Genomic DNA, 7,656 nt, shown 5'->3' with positions numbered 1-7,656 from the left:
ATTATTTTTTAGTTTTTACAGACGTTATAAACTACATGTATAGTCTGTGTTTTTTTTTTTTTTTCAAAACATGTAGCCATTTTTCAGACTGCCGTGACCCGGATTCGAACCGGGGTTGCTGCGGCCACAACGCAGAGTACTAACCACTATACGATCACGGCGAGCCATCTGCTGGCGGTGGCGGAGGCGCAAGAAAATGGGTTTAAGTAGGCTACCTTAATAGTCAGGGTCAGTTTTCCCAAAAGATGAACCCTGAAGGCATTTTGTGTTAATTTTTGGTATACAACTGATTTAGGTGTATTCAAGGGTGCTGAATCCAAATCTGTTGTATACCGGGCGCAAAAATGTAAAACGGGCAAAATCCAATATGGCCGCCGACACCAGGTTAAAATCTCACAATCCCTTTTCTTTTTGACTAAACAAGGTATGAATGTGAAAAAAAGACTTATTTTTATGTTTTCATATATGGGGAACCCCATTCTGTCATCAGATTTAAGGTCAGATTTGAAAAAAATGCTTATATAATTGTCTGGCAGCTTTTTTAAAACAGGGAGCCTCTTATTGTCAACGATTTTTAGCATTATGATCAAACTTTCAAGATCCACAGAAAATAATGTCTGATGTCTTTGTGAACACCAATACTACCAAAAACTGCACTGAACTGTCTACTTTCACCTGAAAAAAGAAGTTTGTGTCTACCCATTTCCATTCTTTAGTTACTGGCAATACAACATGGGATGATGCCTCTAAAAAAGCACTGATTTCTGACCCAAAAATAGTACACTTCTGTGTCCATATTTTTTCTTTCAGGACAATGTACCTTTTTATAGTGTTCATGTTTGGTATACAGCATTTCCATGGGTTTTGAAATATGCTCAATTCCAATCTGTCGTATACCAGGCTCAAAAAAATCCTATAATGCCTCAAAATGAAGGAATCCAATATGGCCGCCGTCACCAGAGATATACATATCTTTGATTAAACAAGGTGAACTCTTAAAAACATTATGTAGCAATATGTTTTCTTTTCATACATGGGGAAATAATGAATGTAATCAAATTTAAAATTATAATCAAAGGTAGTCAGTGTAGTCAGGCAGTTCAGTGTAGTCTGAATTCATGTTTACAACCATTGTTTTTCATGCCAATTAACTGACAGGCTAATTTCTATTGAAATGTTTTGTCTATTTCAATTGCTTATGCACAATGAAGTGTGTCCACCTCAGCCAACCTCTTCCATTATGACAAAACTATACACAGATAAGCCTGTATGCCTGAATGTACCTTCATCTAATATGAATATCTAGTTTTGGGAAGTTATTGTCTGCTGATTTTATTGCCTTGCTTAGATTGAATCCTTGAACGGTAGAAAGGTGTAAGGTGGAACAAAAGACAGGTTGATGTCATTATGAAATATTTACTTTCTTGATAGTTAGGCTATTCCCAATCATTATCAAGCTCCTCCTCCTTGGTGATTTGGCCACTACATGTTTAGACACTACATAACACCATGCACTACATTGTACTTTTGCTGCAGATGTAGCGAAAGCAATGGAGTTGTTTTGCAGTGATGAGTCCTAGTCATAGAGTCTTTGCTATCTGCATCAGAAACCACACAATGACATATTGTGCCCCCACATTATCAAGCCAATGTGCTGAGGCAGGATCACATACTACTCCACCCTGTCCTCCTGTCAGTCACTGAAACGGGATGGATGAAATTGAATGGGGCATTAGTCCCACTACTCCTGTATCTGCCATTCACAAAGCATGAAAATACGTCGCAACTTGTGCTTGCCCCAAGGAGTGCCTCATCCCCCTCTGGATCTGCAAGAAGAGGCATGGAGTACATGGAGTCATTCAGTTGCTGCAGATTCAAGATTCTTTTTATTCATCCTAAGATAAATTTGTCTTGAGCATACATAGCTGCAGCATTTAAGCAACTCCTTCAAAATCACTGAAGAGGAGGAGAGGTGATTGAGAATAAGCTAATCTAGGGCTCTGACTTCTACTCCATAGGGCTTGGATCATAAGTGGGACAGTCAGAGCACATCCATAACCCTAGTGATGGTCAACATCACGCTGCCTTGCCCTTACTTGCACTTCACCCCCATGGTGTCCCTCACACAACTGTGCTTCTCCCATCCAGTGTGCTCCATCATCTAAGCTTCACCTATCACTTGGGTCCCTCACATGGTATTACAACTCACTCATGGGTGTGCCTCCCATGGCCACAAGGCAGCCATCACACTTCAGGCACTTTGGTCACTCCATCACGTACAGTATATAACCTCTAATCCTTCGGATTCGCCCTGATCCCAAACCACAATGCCGTAGAACCAATCAGGATCACTTATTTTTCAGAGATGTGAAATAGTCAAAATGCATGGTGGTGAGAAGTTAAATAAGTGAAAAAGCAGTTCTTTCAGCAACAATGGCTGCTCCAATGAGTCACTTTTCGAATCTGTGAATAGTTAATGTGACATAAAATGTGTCATAAGTGCAAGGATTTCTTTAAATAAATCCACTCTCTTGGACCTCTATGCCTATGGCGTAGCTCCAGATGGAAGTTGCTGTGGATAGCAAAAGGTGGCAGTCTGGTATACAGAGAATAATTTCTGTATCTTTGAATGCAAAGAAAACCAAAGAGATAATTGCGGCCTTCAGGAAGCACACCTACAGGAGGAACAAACTTAGCCCCTCTCTAATCCTCCTGCTGCATCAACAGAGCTAAAACATTATCTCGGACAGCCTCCAACCCGGTCCTCAGCTCTTTGCCTTGCTGTCCTCTTGGTACAGGTGTGTCAAAGCAAGGACCAAACAACTCAACAAAGGGCCATAACCACATTTCACACACACATGCACAGAATGACCATTCATTGGTATCCCTCAATCCACTGATCTCTTTCCATCCATCTGGTGTTCTGCAATAGACTAATTGATACAGCACAACTTATTGAACTGAGGTTTTAAGTACCGTGATACAGAATGAACATGAGCCATGTAAAATGGTTGTGTTTGTCACAGAGTGGGCCACCGCTACTGTAATATCTACGTACATTGAGCAAGACAATCAATGCAATAACTTTTGGATACCAATGAGTATGACATGAGTACCAATACATGAGTATGTCCTCTGTGTATATATTCTCTCACACACACACACACACACACACACACACACACACACACACACACACACACACACACACACACACACACACACACACACACACACACACACACACACCTATATTCTGGTCACCTAAACTGTTTTGTGAATTAAATGTGTGCTCTGAAGTGTGTTGCTTTCAATCTCATTGAACATGTGCATAATGACAAACACCATTCTATTCTATTCTATTCTATTATATTCCAATCTATCCTATTCTATTCTATTCCATTCCATTCTACACATCAGCTCGCCACTCAATCCTCCTTTATTCATAGATTGAATGAGCACATCAATAAAATTGGCAAACAGTGATTTCCATTGTAAAGTTGTATAAAAATAATTATTTAGGCAGACTCGTGTGTGCACTTACTTTTATGGTTGAAAAGATGGGAGCATGGGAGGTGGTTTGAGATGGAGACATTTCATTATGATATAATGCCTTAATTATTGAATTGAAATCTGCCTGAGTGTATATTAAAGGGCCTGTATACGTATGTATGTGTACGTTGGTGTTCCAATAAGAATGTCTTCTCTGCCACACTTGTGTGTGTATGTACTCTCTCAATGTGTGGTCCGTCCAAACATTGCCATGTTATGCTTGATTGTTATTTACATTTAGTGTGGCGACAGGGTGGGGATGAGGGAGTGAATGTAGTGTATGTGAATGAAGTGTTGTCTTTTCAGTGACAGTGTTCGTATTGTAATGGACTCTCCCGGGGGCCTATTTGAAAACAAGGTATGTTTTCTAAGACCGATACATTTAATTAATGCCGAATTAAATTGAAATAGGGGAAATATTCCAATATAAATGATCAATTTATTACCAGTCTTAAGCATGTATGCAGGTCTAAATCATGTCTTTTCATCCAAATCTTAAACCCGAGCACAGCAATGAATTCCCCATGTATGAAAACCTCTAGCTGGCATAATATATTTAAGAGTTGACCTTGTTTAATCAAAGACATGTACTGTATATCTCTGGTGACGGCGGCCATATTGGATTTCTTCATTTTGAGGTACTATGGGGTTTTTTGAGCCTGGTATACAGCAGATTTTTGAGTTAAGCATCTTAATGTTTTTGAGAGTTCACCTTGTTTAATCAAAGATATGTATATCTCTGGTGACGGCGGCCATATTGGATTCCTTCATTTTGAGGCATTATAGGATTTTTTTTAACCTGGTATACGACAGATTTGAATTGAGCATATTTCAAAACCCATGGAAATGCTGTAAACCAAACATGAACACTTAAAAGACACTTTATCCTGGAAGCAAAAAGATGGACACAGAGAAGTGTAGCATTTTTGGGTCAAAGAACAGTGTTTTTTTGGTGGTGTCATCCCATGTTCTACTGCCAATAACTAAAGAATGGAAATAGGTAGACACAAACTTATTTTTTCAGGTGAAAGTAGACAGTTCAGTGCATTGTTTGGTAGTATTGGTGTTCACAAAGACATCAGACATTATTTTCTGTGGATCTTGAAAGTTTGATCATAATGCTAAAAATCGTTGACAATATGAGGCTCCCTGTTTTAAAAAAGCTGCCAGACAATTATATAAGCATTTTCTTCAAATCTGACCTTAAATCTGATGACAGAATGGGGTTCCCCATATATGAAAACTTAAAAATAAGTCTTATTTTCATATTCATACCTTGTTTAGTCAAAAAGAAAAGGGATTGCAAGATTTTAACCTGGTGTCGGCGGCCATATTGGATTTTGCCCGTTTGAGGCATTTCCGTACATTTTTGCGCCCGGTATACAGCAGATTTGGATTCAGCACCCTTGAATACCCCTAAATCAGTTGTATACCAAAAATTAACATGATTTGCCTTCAGGACCTTAAATAAGCACATTTTCAGAAATTCTGCCTAGACTATACTGCTCTGTGTTAAATGCTGCGGCTTTTATAAGTGACTAGAACGCAACTTCTTGCTGCCGTACCGGTCATTTGGTCTCTTGCCATCCACTGAATATTTCCTCGCTTAAAATGAGCGATATTCAGGTTCTTATCCTACATGATAAAATGATAGAACAAGTTCTGTCTTTGAACAACATACAGTTCTCTTTAAAAAGCTTCACACTCTTTTTTTCTATTATGTTTTGGCTGTTTATTCATTCTCTCTTTTTGTTCAGCACCAGGGCTGTGCACAAGTTGAAAAGTCATTCAAACTAGATTAGTGGCTGGAAATACCAGGGTTATGTGCCGAAGAAGACTATCACAATGGTAGGATCATTTTAGCGTTTACAAATGACACGTTATAGTTCCAAATGTGTAAGGATTATTCATTTCAGAATTGTATGGGATTATCACAGCAGCAGCACAGATTTCTAGGCCTACCTCCAGAAGTCAGTAGGCCTACTGCATGGGGCATAGTTTGGTTGCAAAATATGATAGGAATTGGCATTCCTATCTGAATCATAGGCCTATGGTCTATTTCAGAGACCCTAGGGCTCTGGTCTATTTAGGGCATTCAGCATGGTAAGAATTTAACTTTTAGGAAGCAGCAGCATCAACTAGCTGTCCTGCATGCACTGTGGGTAAACTTGTTTGGTTCCAAAATATGTGATATTTGAATTCAATTGATTTTTTTGATCAGGACCATGGCAAACAGCTTTTTTTACTTTTACAAACCAGTATCGTATGTGTGCTGCTTGCTGTGTCAAGCTAGTGACCTTCAGAGATATCGGCTGCTGGAACAACCACTGACCCAAAGTGCTGCATGTTAGAGAGATAAGAGTCAGGGCCGGATAGGAACAGCTGAGAGGCTTTACTGGTAGTCAGAGATCATGGGATAGTGCCTGCCAAATGTGATTCCTATACTCTAGGCCAGGGGTGAGGAACCTTTTTCATTCGAAGGGCCACTTCAAATTGCTCCAAGGGCCATACTATGAACACAAACCAGGATTTCCCCCTGCACTTAGGCCTATATTGAAGGCGCCCACCTTTACAACAGACCCCACCTTCTCTAGGTCCCCTGAATATAGCTTAATTGTATTGCAAATGGAATTTCTAAGGTTCCTTTACAAAATATGTCATATTTCATATGAAGCTGCATAACATTAAAAGTATGTCGGGGGCCAGATAAACAGGTTTCAAGGGCCGCAAATAGCCCTCAAGACATAGGTTCCCCACCCCTGCTCTAGGTTCTAATTTGAAATTTGAAATGCCATTTCACCCCTGTCTGGATTTGACGCTAGGCACAACTAGGCACTAAACCAGTAGAGGAGACTCTGAAGATCTAAGACATCTATTAAGACATCTATCTAAGACATCTATTAGGATGATATTGCTCTAAAATATCCACACTGTACTTAGGGCCCAAGCCATTTAGTGACTTATAAACTATCATGAATCTGGGTTTGCAGGTTGCCAGGAGAATAGTACAGTACCTAGTACTGATTGTGAAATTTGATGGAGGACGAATTATTATATTGTGGGGTTGTAGGACTTGGGTTTGGCCTCTTAGTTTAAGTATATGGAACTCTGAATTCTTTTGAATACCAAAACATTTTGCACAATTCCATACTCCCAACCTACTGGGAACAGTTTGGCCTGGTTCCAGTGCAAGTGAGTGAAAAACTTCAAAATGTAGGCCCTACTCAAGTAAAAGTAGGCTAATCATTTCAAAATATTACTCAAAGTACTCATAGATGCTACTCAATTATTACAATACTTGAGTAAATGTAAATTAGCTACTCTCCACCCCTGAGACAAAAATAGCACAATGATTATGTAAACAATCTGTGTCACTTTTTACCAAGGAGAATAGAGATAGGAGGAAGTACTTTCGTCATCAGAGCGTAAGACGACTTGGCCGCCAGGGGAGTCACTTTTCTTCCACGGTCAGTAGGCTACTGGAGGCATGATCGTAAAGTGCAATGCCAGTACCACCAGGGTTGGAGTGTGGAACAGGTCCTAGGACACCATGAATGTTTTGTCTGCTGTCCTTAATTATCCCCGCAATTAATGCTAATTTGGCCACAAACTGAACACTGACAACCGGATATCCTCTTTCGACCAATTTTACGGAGTCACAATTTTTATCCATCATGGCGTCGCACCCACTGACCATGCTCACTGTGTCCTCAGGCTACATCCCCATACTACACCGTGGCCAATGCATTTTCCATTGAGTGATAGATCTTCTCCAATCTACATTCTTTGCTTTTTACTGCGTTGGGACTCCGCTAGGGTAAAAAAGAGCCCAGCCTGTTTTCTTCATTGCATTGTATTTATGATTATGTTTAGTGATAACGCTTTCACTATGGTTCATATGTCTTGCACGTCACAAATCAATGTGAACGACACGGACTCCAACTCCTCAAAAAAAGAGCGAGCACTCAATTGTGTGCTGTTTTGGTGATTTACTTCACCTCATTCCACAGCCTAAGAGAAAGGTAGTAGGCCTATGTATGTCATGTGCAATGCATTACTGAGAAAGGAACAATTGTACTGAAATGTGTTCAAACTTGAAAACAG

General features: G+C 39.8%; 1 non-coding gene across 1 annotated transcript; it reads right to left on the bottom strand.

Annotated features, from left to right (window-relative positions):
* Nucleotides 1–89: 89 nt before the first annotated feature.
* On the bottom strand, nt 90–161 carry trnah-gug (transfer RNA histidin (anticodon GUG)). The gene has a single exon. It is a non-coding gene; the product is annotated as a tRNA-His (tRNA).
* Nucleotides 162–7,656: the final 7,495 nt, after the last annotated feature.

Source organism: Engraulis encrasicolus, chromosome 10, assembly GCF_034702125.1.
Source record: "Engraulis encrasicolus isolate BLACKSEA-1 chromosome 10, IST_EnEncr_1.0, whole genome shotgun sequence".
In the NCBI taxonomy this organism is placed as follows: Eukaryota; Metazoa; Chordata; class Actinopteri; order Clupeiformes; family Engraulidae; genus Engraulis; species Engraulis encrasicolus.
Note: the sequence above shows the minus strand (reverse complement) of the source record. Positions and strands in the feature narration are given on the sequence as shown.